Raw genomic sequence first — 15,554 nt, forward strand, 5'->3', positions numbered from 1 at the left:
GGTTTTATTTTCTGTTTGTAGCAGAAATCGATGTAGTGTGCTATCCATTTAGAATGGTTTGTTTCGAAATGGCCTTGCCCTCTGCCCCTGTAGCAAAGCTGACCAGAAGCTGGTCAGATTTTCTGAAAGGTTTAGTCCTGTCAAGATAGAACCTGAGCTGTCTGTTTACATCTAGGGAGTGAAGGATCCTTTCCCCTTTATTCTGAGGATTAGGAAAAAAGGTTGGCAAATGGATGAATTGGTTTAAAGCCACACTGGATACCACCTTGGGCATAAAAGATGGGTTAGCCCTGAGGGAAACCCTGTCCGCATGGAAGATAAAAAGAAGTTATGTACTCACCATAATGTTCCATCTGAGTAGTTAGAATTCATTTGTCAACAACCTGTGGGTTTCAGATCCAATATGGAGCCAAGCCGGCAGCTTTCCAAGCTAAGATCAGAGCTCCACGCTCCTCCCCCCTTACCCATACTACACTGCAACCTCCTTCCACACCAGACAGAATTTGCCACCCACAAAATGACACATCAACCCAAGAGACATGACCTGACTTGATCACACATACTAGGCTTACAAGATCCAGTAAATCTGAGTCCAAGGACTATCGTAAACCACTATGGTCAGGGGGAAGGAAGGAGGGAAGGTTGCTGACAAATGAAGTCAAACTACTCAGATGGAACATTATGGGGAGTACAGAACTTCTTTATCTGAAGTAGTTAACTTCATTTGATCATCAACCTGTGGGACAGAGTCCCCAGCTACCAAAGACCTTGGGAGGCCCTTATGGAAGGATATTCCGGAGCACTGCAGAACCAAAAGAAGCCCTTCCTCTAGATATCATGTCCACCTTATAATAGAATACAATGCCCCATTTGGTATGTACCTCTCAAGACATCTGCAACAACTGGAAAGGCCGCAGAAATACCTCACTAAAAGAATCACAGGCCTAACGCAGATGCCCTACACTACTCCAGCTATACTCTGTCGCATATCGTCTACTCACAGGCAATCTCTGCTTAACATACAAGGCCATGCGTCAAACCCAAAGCTGTTGGACATGCTACACTTAAAGAAATCCCAATCCCTCAGAGCCACACAATCTAAACCTTGTCATCACAATAAACAAAACATGCTGGAGGGATAGGTTCCTGACCCAGAGACTCCCCAGACTCTGGAATAGATTGCCCATACATGTCAAGTAGAGTGCCTCTTTGGCACTCTTCGAAAGGAACCTTGACGATTGGATGGGAGAAAGGAAATTCACCCTGGGGATCACGTCAGTCGCCCTGCTAAACATGAGTCCAAGGAAGTAAATAGTGTGGGAAGAAATAGCCAGGGAATTGTTATGGCTAGGCTTGTATAGGCTCTAGGGCTGATAGCCTAGTACCAACCTATGAACCTATAATAAAAGGTTGAGAGGAAGCCCAGGTAGCCACTGAACAAATGTCATCCAGAGAAACTCTGGACCAGAACGCAGTAGCCACAGAACTAGTAGAATGAGCATGAACCCGGTCTGGTTCTGGTAATCCATGATCACTGTACACCTGCAAAATGCAAAGTGAAATCCATCTAGCAAGAGTCACCTTTGAAACTGGTTTCCCAAAAAAGGTTTGGCAAAGGAAACAAATAGCTGATCAGACTTACAAAAAGGTTTAGTCCTATGTAAATAAAAGTGCAACTGTCGGTGGACATCCAAATGAAGCTTGTATTCCCCTTTGTTATGAAAATTAGGGAAGAATATTGGCAGATTAATGGACTGATTGATATTTGACTCCGAAGCTACTTTAGGGAGGAAAGAAGGATTTTTCCTCAGATAAACCCTATCCTTATGGAAAACCAAGTATGGAAGTTTCATACACAGGACTTTAAGTTCAGACACTCTCCTAGCCGAGGTGATAGCAACTAAGAATGTTGTCTTCCATGACAAGAATTTTAAATCAACTGACGCTGCGGGTTTGAACGGAGGGGCAACTAAGGCCTGAAGAACCAAGGTCAAATCCCACGGAGGGGAAGGATGCTTAATAGGAGGTCTCAGCAAAAAGGTACCTTTGATTAAGGTCTTACAAATTCTAGCAGCAGCTAAAGAGCCTGAATTTTCTCCTACATGAAAATGGGATATAGCCACCAGCTGGACCTTCACATTGGAAGATCTGGCCCCCTGTTGGAAAATTTGAGACAAAAATTCTAATACCGCTGGAACAGGAGCGGTAAAGGGATCCAAATTTCTCTGAGAAGCCCAAATGGAAAAACACTTCCATTTACTACGGTACACCTTTCGGTGGAGGACTTGTGTGCTGCTACCACAATGGACTTAACAGGGGAAGAGAGACCGGGAGTCCTGGCAATTAATGGAACTGGAGCAGCCAAAGCAGTAAGCTAGAGGCTGTCCAGATTCAAGGGAGGAATTCCCGAGGGATGACAAATGAGATCTGGAATGGGATCCAATATCCAGGGCGGAGCTACTAGATGAGACCGTAGGCAAAGGAACCAAACTTGAGGAGTCCAGAATGGGACTATGAGGATAATCCTGTTCCCCAGCCACTGAGCTTTCTGCAAGAATTTTGTCATGAGAGGTAGTGGGGGATACACAAAGAAGACCAAGCATCTCCGGGCCCCACCCCGAGGGGGAATTAGATAGAAAAACACGCTGCACTTCGCATTGGATGGTGATGCAAAGAGATTGCAGCAAGGCTGACGCCACTTGAAGATCTGCTCTGCTACATAAGGGTTCAGAGACCACACATAGAGAAAAAGGATAGTCCTGCTCAGTTTGTCCGCAAAAATGTTGGACTGACCTGGAATGTGCATTGCCATCAGAAAACGGTTGGTGGAGATCGCTCATTCCCACATTCTCACAGCCTCTCGACAAAGCGGGTAGGACCTGGTTCCCCCCCGTTTGTTGATATACCAGACCAGTGACATTGACTGAATTGCAATCATTCCCACAGAAAGAGAAGCATGAAGGGCCTGCAACACTAAAAGGACCGCCCTCATCTCCAGAACACTGATATGCAGAACGGTCTCATTCGGGGTCCACGTGCCTTGGACAGTCCTGCCCGAGCAATGCCCCCCCCCACCCTAGACGGGAGGCATCCACGGTCACAGTGGCTTGGGGATGCAATAAAGGGGCATCCTTCTCGAAGATCCTGGGATTGAAGACACCACATGAGGGAAGCTTTGCACACCTTGTTTAGAGGAATCGGGAAGTTTAGGGGCTTGTATAAGAGACCACTGAACTTGTAATGTCCAATGTAACACTCATGTGCAGACATGCAAAAGGAAGCAGATTTATAGCTGCTGCCATGGACCCTAAGGTTCTCAGGACTAGCTCTGCTGGGGGTGAAGAGTTCTGAAGGAGTGCCAAGACATGAAGGGTCAGGTTCCAAAGTCTGTCTGGAGTCAAAAATACCCTGGCCTGAAGATAATCTATTCTCGACCCTATGAAGTCCAAGATCTGAACAGGCTGAAGAGAGGACTTTGTAAGGTTTATTGTAATACCCAGTAAATTTGACAGCTGAATGACGGAATTTCTGGCTTGAATAAGTTGATGCCTGGAGGGGGCGGTGAAGAGCCAATCGTCCAGGTACAGAAAGACCTGAATGCCCTGAAGCCTCAGGTGGGCCGCTACAACTGCCACGACCTTGGTAACCACCCTGGGGGCTGTGGTGAGACCGAATGGTAGGACCCTGAACTAGTAGTGATTGGCTCCTAGCTGAAAGTGGAGAAACCTCCTGGATCACCTGTCCATCAGGATATGGTAGTATGCATCCTTGAGGTCTATGGAGCACATCTAGTCTTCCTCCTGCAAGGACAGCAGGATGGATTGCAAGGTGACCATCTGGAACTTCTCCTTGGCAACGGACAGCTTCATCGTGGATACGTTGAGAATTGGCGTCAAGTCCCCAGTCTTTTTTGGTGCCAAAAAGAACCTGGAATAGATGCCTGATCCGGACTGGTCTGGGGGGACCAGCTGGATTGCTCTTTTGTTTAGCAGCTTTTCTATTTCCAAATCTGCCACCTCCCTTTGAGCGGGTGGAACATCTCGGAGGCACTTTGGAGGTAAGGGGCTGTTCATAACGGGAATGGAATAACCTCTGGATATTATTCGAAGCACCGAGTGGTCTGACGTTATGTACTCCCATTGAGCTAGATGCTTTGAAAAAATGCCCCCCCCCAACCCCCACCCCGACTGCCTCCAGAGTGGAGCAGTCAGGCAACCCCTCAGGGCTGCTGCGCGGGTCGATCCAAAAATGGTTCCCGTGATGCAACGTTCTTTGGTCTCCCTCTACCTCTGGGCCAGCATCCACCTTGTCCCCCTCTGCCTCTAAAGAAAAGGAGCCCGGAGCATCCTGGGAATGCCGAGACCTCCGGAACCACAACTTCTTTCGCCCTCGCTGATTCCTGGAAAAGGACCTTTGAAGGTTAGAGAAGCGGATCCCGACAGCCGACAGCATCTTCCCATCCTTCTCACTCCGGACTAACGCATCTCGATCTTCCCAAACAGGGTCAAACTGTCAAAATGGGCATTCGCGAAGGATGCCTTGAAAGGTTCCATCAAATCACAAAGCCGAAGCCAGGCGTGACGCCTCATTGCAATGTTGGACTCGTCCGCCCTAGCAGCTCTCTTGTTGGCATGAGAGTAATCGGATGGACATGTTAGTAACAGACTTAGGAATGGCCATATGTGCCGAAAAGGAACTTTTATCCTCGGCCAAAATGGACTCCAGGGAAGACTCCGCGTACTCTTTTACAAGGTCACGCTGAAGCCTAATCATGTGGGCCATACAGTTCAGCACCCTTATAGCTAAAGGTAGCTGAAGCATACGTCCACTTTCCTAACTGATCCATCGCCCTACACTCCTTGTCCAGAGGGTGGACCGAGGAACTCTCCTGCGTCTGTTCCTTTTTGGTGGCCGCTGCCACCACCATGGCATCAACTGGGGAACCCTTACTCCATGCAGGCTGGTCAGTAGGAGGGGCTCAACACTATCTGGCCATTCAGGTATTGGCTCTACAGTGTCCGGTTCCTTCCAAGCTCTGGTGGTAATGAGATCCACCACAGGATCAGCCGGGGGGACACCCAAGAGGTAGATGGGCCTGCGAACGCCTCCAGGAATAATGACTCATCCGAGGAAGGCTTTTGAGTGGACCAGCCTCCCCTCTGATGGAGGATTTCCATTATGTCTCTGAAGGAGACGTCTTTGGGAGGCAATCTGGGGGAATCTTCCCCTTCCTCCAAGTCGGTATCTTCAGTGAGGGACTCGGGGGAGTCCATGTGCCCCCTCTTGCACTGGCATTTGCGAGGGACCTCCTCGGGGGGACTCACCGGGGAGGGCTCACAAACAGTTTCGTATTCCTCGAGGGGACCTCTCTGGGGCACATCAGACACAGGCTGTCCGTGAGTCGACGATGACAGAAGACATACTCAGCTAAGAGGGAGTAGGGACAGACTCCTAAGGAAAGAGTGAGGGATCTCGATCCTCCTGAGAAAACCCTCTCCACCATGTCGAAGGCCGAAGAGGAACTGGCTTCCCTGAAACTGTTAGGATGAGTAGCCATGCCCCTCGGATCCGAAGGGATCAGAGCCAAACCCGGAACAGTCAGGCCCAGGGGGATCGTATGTCCAGACCACAACGGAGCCGATGACACACTCATTCCCTCCACTCCAATGCCCAGATCATGGCGCCAACAGCTCTGATCCAACATAGGGTCTGACTAACTCGAGGGCATGGCCGGGGTCGAGGTTGGAGGAACAATTGGCGCCGACCCCCTGACTCTGGGGCTCCTCGGATCCAGGAACTCCAAAACCCGGGGATGGATCAGAGAAGGTGCTATCGGGGCAAACATTGGAGCCGAACTCCCTGCTCCGGCAGGAGGGGGAAACCAACAACACTTCCATCTGCAACTGAGTCTGCAAGAACCTTTTCATTATCCGGGCCATTTCAGCCTCCGAGGCGCTTCTTGTGGCTCTGGAGGATTCCACAGACAACGGCCGGGAGGACCGATGTGAGGACAACTTCAAAGCAGGCCGAACCTCCTCCTCCGGCTCCGGGGAGAATCTAGGATAACAGAGCCGAGGGTGTGACGGCCCAAGAGCCTTTTCTGGGGTAGAGACCACTTTAACAGGGGGGGGGGGTGACTGATCTGACGAGTCCGCTGGTCTCTTACAACCCCTCTCCTTGTCTCTCTCTCTCTCTCTCTCCTTTTCTCTTTCTCTGTGCCTCTCCTTCCTAGCCTCTCTATCGCCCTGTTTGGGAGTGGGAGTCCAGGACAGGGGAGGAGGACCAGAAGCTGGTACGGCCACAGCCGTGGCCATAGAAGCCGCAGATTCCACCGGGAGAAGACCAGCCAGAATCAACTTGGCCCTGCGATCCTGCAGAGCCCAAGGGTTAAAGGCCGCACAAATTTTGCAGCGTAAGGTGGGGAACCCCTAAACACATGATGTATAGAGTGTGGCCATCGGCCAGGGACAGCTTATGGACACACTAGGTGCATTTAGAGAAAGTCTGCTTCTGGGAGTCGGACATGACCACCCCACAACAACCAAAGGCTAGCTAAGAACCTAGATAAATGTGCGCCCACACACACCCCGCCCACACCACAGTTTTGTACCTACCATAAATGTAGATGTTAGAGTGCTAATACAGCTGTAGTCATAACAGATGGGTTCTCCTTGCTGTCAGGCGGGTCCTCGGTCGGCCGAATTCCAAAGTCTAGGTCCGGCGTCGGTAGTCATCGCTTCTTCCCCGATGTCAGTACGCCAGGGGTATAAAATAACCAGCAGACGCCATTTTCTTCAGTTTTTCTTGCCCCAGATGTCAGGTGCCCCCAGAAGGAAGGCAATACATAAATTTGTGTGATAAAGCAATGCAATATAATCAAAATACAAAAGTGCAAGCAAATACATCAAGAATGAATACCCCAATCAGGTAGCATGAGGAGGTGTTAGCCAATAGGCCTGTCCCAAGAGGGGAAGGAGGGAGGGAAACCTGGACTGCAGCTGTATTAGCACTCTAACATCTACATTTATGGTAGGTACAAAATTGTACTATGTTCATCGTGCACACAGCTGCAGTCATAACAGATGGGTAGAATCCCAAAGCTAAGAAAGGGGTGGTAGGCACTAGGTGGAACTAGGAGGAGCCAGAATGCCCTGCAAGACTGCAGTGGCAAAGCCCGCTCTAGATTTGGAGTATAATGGAAGGTGGTAGCGCTTGGAGAAGGTATGCACAGAACTCCAAGTGGCTGCTTCCAAAACATCTTTGGTAGGAACTCAGAGGAAAGCTGCAGAGGTAGCTGTGGCCCTTGTGGAGTAAGATCTGATGCCTATAGGTACAGTTTTGTCATGAAAAGAATAGCAAAAGCGCATGCAGTGGGCTATCCATTTTGAGATAGTCTGTTTGGAAATTGGCTTTCCTTGAGCTCCTATAGCATAGGACACAAAGAACTGATCTGATTTCCTGAAAGGCTTTGTTCTGTCCACATAATAACGCAGTTGTCTGTGGATGTCCAAGGAATGTAGTAATCTCTCCCCTTTGCTTTGAGGATTAGGATAAAAGGTAGGTAAGTGTATAGCCTGATTCAAAGCTATCCTGGATACCACTTTTGGCATAAAGGACGGGTTGGTTCGTAAGGAAACTCTGTCCTGATGGAGGATGATGAAAGGCTGCACAGCCATGAGAGCTTGTAGTTCCGATACCCTACAAGCTAAGGTAATAGCCAGAAGGAAAGCTGTTTTCCAGGACAAATACTGCAAATCTGATGAGGCAGCTGGCTCTAAAGGAGGCAAGGTCAGCTTTTCTAGAATGAAATTGAGATCCCAAGCAGGTATTGGTCGTTTCCTTGGGGGTTTTAGATTCTTAGCCCCTCTGAGGAACTGTCTTAAGAGGGGGTGAGAGAATAAAGGTGGATCAGTGTTGTATTCTGCAGAAATGGCTGAGGCATGGATTTTGATGGAGGAGAAAGTCCACTGCCTAGCAGCTCAGCTAGGTACTGTAATATTTGAGGTAAATTCAGTTTTCCAGGATCCTGGCCCTTTTTTTCATTCCAGACACAAAACAGTTTCCATTTTGCGGAGTAAGCTTTTCTGGCAGACTACCTTCTGGCCTCCAAAATGACATCCTGCACTTCCTTGGAGAGTAGGGTCTGTTGTGATACTAAGGAATCTTCCATGCGGCTAGATTGAGTGTTTTTTAGCCGACTGTGAAGAGATATGAAGCTGTGCTGAGTCAGAAGAGGCCTTAGAGGCAGTGTCCATGGTGGGGAATGCGTCAGGCTCCTCAGGAGTGGGTACCAGTGTGGTCTTGGCCAGTCTGGAGCAATGAGAATCATCTTTGGTCCGTCTGCTCTGGTTTTTAATAGAACTTTGGGCAGCAGAGGAAGAGGTGGGAAGGCATAAACTGTCATTGATGCCCAACTGAAAGAGAGAGCATCCACTCTCCAGGCCTTTGGATGAAAAATCCTTGAGCAGAATTTTGTCAATTGGTGATTTTCGTGGGAGGCAAAGATCTATGTCTGGCCTTCCCCATGCTTGAATTATCTCTGTAAAAACTTGAGGATGCAACTTCCATTCGTGTGGATCTGTCATATTTCTGCTTAAGTTGTCTGCCAGCGTGTTTTCCTTGCCTGGCAAGTACTGTGCTTGTAGTTCGATTTGTAAGTCCAGGACCAGGTTCCAAAGTGACATGGCCAGTCTGCATAGGGGGTATGAATGGGTTCCTCCCTGTTTATGTACCACATTACTATGGTGTTGTCCGTCCTTATCAATAGTTGACCTGGTTGCAGGAGGTCTTTGAAAGCTATAATAGCATTTATTACTGCTAGCATTTCCTTTTGATTGATGTGTAGGTGCTTTTCTTTTTGGGACCATTTGCCCTGAATGCACCGATCTGTCATGTGCGCCCCCCAGGCGTAGTCCGAGGCGTCTGTTGTGATGACTTGATTTGCTTGAGACTTGCTAAATGGGAGACCTTTGTTTGCTTGGCATGCTTGAGCCCACCACAGAAATTCCTTTTGAAGACCTGGAATTAGTGGTATTATTGTTTCCAGGCTGTGGCTGTGTTGAGACCATAGGTTTTTCAGGTACCACTGAAGTTTCCTCATATGCAGCTTTGCACAAAGGATTAGTAAGATGCAAGATGCCATGAATCCCAGAGCCTGCAGGATTTTCCTTGCAGTCAGCCTGGTGCAATTTGCTAGTGTTCTGAAGTATTGAGTTTTTTGCCCCTGCTTCTCTGGCATGAGGTAGGCCATCTGGGTGTTTGTGTCCAAGTTGGCACCCAGGAAAATTTTCCGAGAGGGTATTAGCCTTGATTTCTTTTTGTTGACTGTGTATCCCAGAGAATTCAACAACATTATTCCATAAGCCAGATGTTTTAGAAGAATGTGCTAGCTGTCCGCTTGGATCAGGCAGTCGTCCAAATAGGGGTATATTTGTATCCCTTGAAGTCTGCAGTAGGCAATTACTGATGCCAGGCATTTCGTGAATACTCTGGGCGCAGTAGATAAGCCAAAGGGCAACGCAGAGAATTGATAAAGGGTTGAACCTGCAAGAAATCTGAGGTATCTTCTGCAATTTTGTCTGATTGGGACATGCAGGTATACCTCCTTGAGGTCCAATGTTACCAGCCAAGACTCCTTGCCCAGCATGGGAAGAAGCTGCTGTAGAGTGAGCATCTTGAATTTTGGTATGAGTAGAAATGTGTTTAGGATGGATAGGTCCAAAATAGGTCTCCAATCTTTTCCCTTCCTTGGTACCAGGAATAGTCTGGAATAAAAACCTTGACCTTGTTCGTGCGTAGGTAACCTCTTGAATAGCTTTCATGTCTATGAGATCAGAAATTAGTCTTTGTGCCTCTGCCCTTTGATTGTGTGGCAGGTTTGGCATGCCTCTCATTTTTGGAAGGGTGTGAAAATGGAATCTGTAGCCTCTGTTTATAATGTCCAGGATCCATTTGTCTTTTGTGACAATATGCCAATTTTTTTGAAAATAAATGCCAGTTTTCCACCTAATGGTGCTGCCATTTGAGTCTTGCTTGGCATGCAAAGGGGAGAGTCATTGGGCTTGCTTTCTGAATGGTTGTGAGTTATCCTCAGAACCTCTTTGCGTAGGAGCTTGCCATTGTCTGCCTCTAAACGATCCTTGGGATTGCCCTCTGCCCCTCGGGCGCCTGTATCTACCTCTTTGGGGTCTGTCCGTGGCTGAAAAGGACCAAATTATGGAAGGCCAATTTCTACTGAAACGTGGGGGTTGTACCTGTAGAAAATCTTTCACTGTTTGCATTGATTTAGCCTTTTCCTCCATTTTCCTCAATACCTCCTCAGCATTAGCGCCAAATACATCCTTTTGTAGAGGGGCATCTAGTAATTTAGCTTTGACATGATCTAGTAAGGTTTGTTCCTTGAGCCAGGCATGCCTACGTATGACTGATCCTGTAACAGCAGCTCTACATGAGGCCTCTAGAGCATCAAAACCACATTGTAAGGTATATTTACCCACTTGTTCTGCACTATGCATCAAATCCTGCAACTCCTTCAACTCTGGTTGTTCAGGTTGTGACATTTTACTTCTCAATTGTGATAAAAACTGTTGGTACTTTAGCATACGGAACTGACAGTTTAATGCCCTCATGGTTAAGGTGGCCGAGGTATATACCTTTTTTCCCCACCTTTCTAAGGATCTGGAATCTCTCTCGGAAGGTAATGGATTTTTAGCAGTGGAGGCCTTAATTCCCTTGGGGCCCTGTGAGATAGTTTCTGGGTCAGCAGCATGGCTTTTGTATAGAAATTGGTGCGAGTCAGGAACCCTGTAGTACCTGTCAGGCTTGACTGGAGCTGGAGGTAGAGAATCCGGGTTAAGGCAGGCCTCAGAGTACACATCTAGTATGTCCAAGACAGGAGGTATAGCTAGAGGCCTGTGCTGAGGTAGCAAGAGAAATTCCCTAAGCCTTTTCTTGGAATCTGAATAATCTTGGCCTTCCCAGTGGAAGTGTTCCCTTAAGGTATGCAAAGTTCCCCCAAATGAGTAACCCTCTGGGGGGGGGGGACAGAGGGGATGGACTCCTCAGCATCAGAATCTTCAAAAGGGGAGTAAGAATGTTCCTGGTCATCAGAGTGCTCTGAAATAATGGAGCCCTGATCAGAGGAGGGGGATTCTTCCTCCACTCTGGGCCTTTTGTCCGGGGGGGGGGGGTTGAGAAATAGAAGTTATGTTCTTACCATAACGTTCCATGTTAGTTGTCTTCTTCTCGCCTTCTTCTTGCTGGATGGGTTCGGAGCCGACCTTGGCTCCGACTCGGCCACTCTAAAAGCTCGAGAGTTGGTTCCACCGGCTCGAGGCTCCCCTTATATCCCACAATGCTAGGTGTGAGTTACCTCAGATCTCGTTTGTAAGCTAACCCCAGCTTATAATAGTATCAGAATAACTATAAACAAAGTCCACCTCTAAAACCAGGGAGAAAGAAGGGTGACCTATATCCTCATCCAGGAAATATGCACAACAGCATATGCCTAATAAAAGAGGTGGTAGAAAGAGAGGTCACAATCACAACTCCTCTAGGTCTGTCCAGGCCAGGGGGAAGGAGGGTGGGACGCAAGAGGAAGGCGAGAAGAAGACAACTAACATGGAACGTTATGGTAAGAACATAACTTCTATATGTTAAGTTGTCTATCTCACCTTCATTCTTGCTGGATGGGACCGCGTCCCTAGCACCTTGTCCCGGGTGGCCTAACGGAACAGACTCCTGAGAACAGTGGAACCAAAGTTAGCTCTATGCCTAGAAGCTAAATCCAACTTATGAGAAATGAAAGTGTGAGAAGTAGCCCAAGTAGCCGCTGCACAAATGGTGTCAATAGGCAGTCTGTCTTGGAAGGCTAAAGAAGTAGCCAAAGCTCTGGTGGAATGGGCCTTAGGTTTATTAGGCAGCTTTTGGTGTCTAATTTCATAAACAAGGGAAATCAGATGTTAGCCATCTAGATAATGATACCTTTGAAACTGAAAGTCCTTTTCTGCCTTCTGCATAGGAGACAAACAGCTGGTCAGATTTTCTGAATTGTTTTGTTCTATCCAAATAGTACCTCAACTGATGATGAACATCTAGCCAGTGTAATTTTTGTTCAGACCTATTGGAATATTCTGGAAAAAAAGACAGGGAGGTCAATGCTTTGATTTAGGTTTGACGTCGAGACTACCTTAGGCAAAAAGGACGGGTTGGTTCGTAAGGATACCCTGTCCTTATGGAACAATAGATAAGGAGGTCGACAGCTGAGTGCATGAAGTTCTGAAACTCTTCTAGCTGAAGTAATAGCTACCAGAAAGAGAGTCTTCCATGATAGCAATTTTAAAGAACAGGAGGCTGCAGGTTCGAAAGGGGGAAGAATCAAAGTAGTAAGAACTAAATTTAGGTCCCAAGGAGGAGGATTTCTTATAGGAGGTCTGAGAAGAAAAACTTTCAAAAAGGCTTTGCAAAGCTTGTGGGACATTAAGGCAGACTCAGAAATACCCACATGAAAGTTAGAAATAGCTGCCAATTGAACTTTAAGAGTAGAAGGAGATGAACCTGCATGGAAGAGTTCAGCTAGAAAATCAAGGACTATTTGGATGGAAGCAGTGAAAGGATCTATGTCCCTTCCTTGAGCCCAATATGTGAAGCGTTTCCACTTACTCAAATAAATCTTCCGAGTGGAAGATTTATGGGAAGCTATCAAAATATCTCGAACAGAGTGAGATAATTGAGGAAGCCTGGCTAAGGTTGGAACTGGAGGAACCAAGCAGTGAGGTTCAGAGGGGAGGGAGCGATGAAACTGACCCGATTGATGGATCAAAAGATCTGGAACTAGGGTCCAGATGCCAAGGTCGCTCCAATAGAAATTGATGTAGAAAGGGGAACCACACCTGTCGAGGCCAGTAAGGAGCAATGAGGATCAACGAGGCCTTCTGAGCGATAGCTTTCTGTATCACTTGAGAGATTAGTGGGAAGGGAGGAAATGCATACAGAAGTCCCTGGGGCCAAACTTGGACTAGAGCGTCTCTGCTGGGTTGGCCTGGTAAAGGGAATAGAGTGAAATAATCTCTGCACTTGCTGTTTTGAGGAGTAGCAAAAAGATCGCAGCAAGGCTGAACCCACTTGAGAAAAATTTCTCTCACAACAGAGTCTTTCAGAGACCACTCGTGAGGCATGAGGATAGCTCTGCTCAACTTGTCTGCGATTTGATTGGACTTCCCGGGGATGTGCGTTGCTATCAGAAACCGCTGAGAAGAAATCGCCCATTGCCACAATCTGAGTGCTTCTTGACACAGGGGGTAGGACCTGGTTCCGCCTTGTTTGTTGATGTACCACACTACAGACATATTGTCTGTCTGGATTGCAATCGTTCCCAAGGGAAGAGAGTCTTGAAGGGCTTGCAACGCTAAAAGCACTGCTCATCTCCAGAACATTTATGTGCAAGTGGCATTTGTCTGGTTGCCATGTGCCCTGGACCGTCCTGCCCTGATAATGTCCCCCCCACCCGATCAGGGAGGCGTCCGTTGTCAGAGTAGCAACTGGAGGGGGAGGAACAAAGGGTCTTCCCAATAAGAGCTGAGGGGAAGACATCCACCACATGAGATGATTTCTGCACGCCTGCGTGATCATAATGGTGTGGGACATTGGAAGTTGCTGGTATGACCATTGTGTAAAGAGCATCCATTGAAGGATTCTCATGTGGAATCTGGCTAATGGAAGCAGAGGTGTGGCCGCCGCCATAATTCCCAACACTTTCAGAACTAACCTGGCTTTGATTCTGTTGTTGTTGAAAAGGAGTGAGACCAGTTTGTGTATGTCTGTTATTCTCTGATCTGTTAGTCTCGCAGACATGTCTACTGTGTCTAGATTTGCGCCTATGAAGGTAATAGTACGACAAGGCGACAAAACAGACTTTTTGCAATTTATTGAAATGCCTAACTTTTGACAAATGCGAAAAGTGTAATCCCTGGCCATCAGAAGGAGATGCTTGGTGGGAGCTGTGAGGAGCCAGTCGTCCAAATATGGAAACACCTGGAATCCTTGTCGTCTCAGGTGAGAAGCTACCACCGCCATGCATTTGGTAAACACCGGGGCAGTGGTGAGACCAAAGGGCAGGGCCCTGAATTGAAAATGACTGGTTCCCAGCCTGAAGCGGAGGAATCTTCTGGGCGTCTGTTCATTTTATGTGATAGCAGCATCCTGAAGGTCTATAGAGCACATCCAGTTTCCTTTTCCCAATAGGGGAAGGATGGACTGCAGCGTGACCATCCGAAATCTTGTTTTCTTGACTGATCTGTTCAAGATACTGAGATCCAAAATTGGTCTCCAGTCCCCTGTTTTCTTTGGAACTAAAAAGAACCTTGAGTAGATTCCGGATCCTTGCTGGTCTGCTGGAACTGGCTGAATTGCTCTTTTCGCAAGCAGCTTTGAAATTTCCAAAACCGCTAGATCCCTTTGAGCGGGTGGAACATCTGGAAGGGATTTTTTTGATTGGTTTGGAATGCGAAGAAAGGGAATGGAATAGCTTTCGGAAATGATGGACTGTACCCATTTGTCTTGAGTCAAGGATAGCCAGGCTTCTGGGTACAGTGACAATCTTCCCCCGACTGCCTCCGAAGGTGGGCAGTCGGGCAACACCTCAGGGATGCTGAAAGGGCTTATCAGAGAAGGCTTCTCGATTGCCCTGGTTCTGCGGACCCCCCCTGCCTCGAGGGCGTCTACCATTGTTATTCCCGCCTCTGCCTCCGGCGGGGAACCGACTCTGTGCGTCAGGCGAAGTCCCTTGAGATTGTTTATGGAACCACATTTTCCCACTTTTCTGGCCTTTGGGGTAAGGCCTAGGAGTAGAAAAACGGACTCCGACGGCAGAAAGAGTCTTGCCATCAGTCTCGCACCTAGTCAAGGTTTCTTTCACTTGAGGACCAAAGAGAGATGATCCATCGAATGGGGAATTAGTGAAAGACGTTTTAAAGGGTCCATAAATTGCATAGCCGCATCCAGGCATGCCTACGTAAGGCCACACCTGTCCCTGCGGCCCTGCTCGCTCCATCAGCCGCATAAGAAAGGAGGCGCATGGAGGAGTTGGCTATGGAGTTCAGGGTAGCCAGCTGAGTGTTCATCTTATCTTGAAAACCCGCAGCTGTAGGATCCTTCAACATGTCACTCGCTTCTTTGATCAAGTCCCTTTGAAGACTAGTAAAATGGCATAGGTAGTTCAGAGAACGCATAGCAAATGTCGCTGACGAGAATATCCGCCTCCCGTACCTGTCCATGGACCTAGATTCCTTGTTAGGTGGATGGACAGGTACTGAAGGATCAGCTAGTTCCTTTTTAGTGGCAGCAGCAACCACCATAGCATCCACAGAAACTCCTTTTGTCAAGAACTGTTTGTCTGCTGGTGCCGTTATGAATTTTGAGGGTCTCCTGGGAGTGGGGTCCACTGAATCAGGAGCCGTCCATGCCTTTTTAGCTACCACCTGCATGAGGGGGTCAAAGGGGGGAGACACCCAGGAGGTGGAAGGACGAGAGCCAAACGCCTCAAGGTACACAGATTC

At 47.9% G+C, this 15,554-nt stretch overlaps 1 protein-coding gene across 1 annotated transcript in view; it reads right to left on the reverse strand.

Annotated features, from left to right (window-relative positions):
- The window catches only part of TM9SF2 (transmembrane 9 superfamily member 2), a 1,342,976-nt gene that overhangs the window by 976,719 nt on the left and 350,703 nt on the right, over positions 1–15,554 (reverse strand). The gene's annotated exons all lie outside the window — the stretch shown is intronic.

Source organism: Protopterus annectens, chromosome 5.part0 (genome assembly GCF_019279795.1).
Source record: "Protopterus annectens isolate FY-2018-M chromosome 5.part0, PAN1.0, whole genome shotgun sequence".
Lineage (NCBI taxonomy): Eukaryota > Metazoa > Chordata > Ceratodontiformes > Protopteridae > Protopterus > Protopterus annectens.